General features: G+C 44.4%; 1 pseudogene; it reads right to left on the reverse strand.

Moving 5' to 3' along the window:
• Positions 1–846: 846 nt before the first annotated feature.
• Positions 847–1,366, reverse strand: LOC107974553 (RING-box protein 1-like; annotated as a pseudogene).
• Between the last annotated feature and the right edge of the window lie 243 nt (positions 1,367–1,609).

A 1,609-nucleotide genomic window follows, 5' to 3' on the forward strand; every position in this document is an offset into this window, starting at 1 on the left:
AGCCTCTTTCTGTGCCCCATGTAATGCCATGTAGTCCTTAGAAGCCTGCATTATAGAGGAGGAAAGCTCAGGGTAGACAGGCAATGTGCCCGAGATTGCCATCAGTAGCCAGCCTATGCAACCAGGACTCAGAGCTGGGTGTGATGACTCTGAATCCCACGTTCTTTCCTCATTCAGCTGCCTGCTGCTATCACACCAGAGGAAGACAGGGCTGACTGCTGTTTTCAGGGTCAGCGATCCACATTCCCCCTTGTACAGTTGGAGTCCTCTGACTAAGCGATGCACTCAAGGACAATCCTGTTCTGGCTCTAATGAACACACATTTCACTTTGTTTGTTTGTTTGTTTGTTTGTTTTTTGTTTTTTGAGATGGAGTCTCGCTCTGTCACCCAGGCTGGAGTGCAGTGATGCGATCTTGGCTCACTGCAACCTTCGCCTCCCGGGTTCATGCCATTCTCCTGCCTCAGCCTCCCGAGTAGTTGGGATTACAGGCTCCTGCCACCACGCCTGGCTAATTTTTTTTGTATTTTTAGCAGAGACGGGGTTTCACCATCTTAGCCAGGATGGTCTCGATCTCTTGACCTCGTGATCCACCTGTCTCGGCTCCCAAAGTGCTGGGATTACAGGCGTGAGCCACCGCGCCCGGCACATTTCACTTTCAAAAGGTGGCTTTTCAGCCTTGGAAGAGGGGACCCTTCATTTACATTCACTTTTGTTCACATACACAGGAGACAGCATTCGCTCTAGAATCCAACTGGACTTTATTTGACACAGAATACGATGTGGCTGCGAGAACAGCAAATGGCAAAGACAAAGCAGAAAAGACACAGTTCTATCTAATTTATAATTAAGTGACAGAAGGGCAAGTCATTAAATGAACCACAAAACAGTTAAGCTTGATGGAAGAATTCTTTTTCTGGTGTCCATACTTTTGGAATTCCTATTGTCTGTTGTCCAACAGACACAGCTGTTGTGTTTTGAGCCAGTGAGAGAGATAGTGAAGTGAAAAGCACGGTTACAGGCTCCCCGTGCAACGGTACACACTTCTGAAGTGGCAGACTCTTGGTTAGCTTGACATTCTATGCAGATCCATGCTGTGATTCCTGCAGATGGCACAGTTATTAACCATAACATCCCAAGCCCAGAGGGCTAGCTACTGCATTTCACTTTTTTACTTCAAAGCACTGCTGTTGGTACTGCTTGGGGTATCCACATCCATTGCCACTGCCATTTTGGACCAGCTTTTTTTGTTTGTCTGTTTGAAAGCCAGTTATAAGCACAGGACACTTTACCCTTCAATACTTCAGCAGCCATCTCCTAGATGAAGGACATCTCTTGTATAATTACAATATCCTTATCTCACCTAAGAAAAGTAATGATAATTCCATAATGCCATTTAATATACAGTTTGCATTCTAATTTTCTTAAGTGACTCCCAAATATCTTTTATGACTTAAAAAAATCCAGAAATCAATGAAGGGCATGCCTTGCATTGGGCTGTTCGTCTCTGTAGTTTCTTTTGATTTCTATCTTATAAATTAAAGTGTACATACGTGTGTGTGTGTGTGTATGACTTTTTTGAAGAATCCAGGCTCTATAGAATGTCCTAG

This window comes from Pan troglodytes, chromosome 4, assembly GCF_028858775.2.
Source record: "Pan troglodytes isolate AG18354 chromosome 4, NHGRI_mPanTro3-v2.0_pri, whole genome shotgun sequence".
Taxonomy (NCBI): domain Eukaryota; kingdom Metazoa; phylum Chordata; class Mammalia; order Primates; family Hominidae; genus Pan; species Pan troglodytes.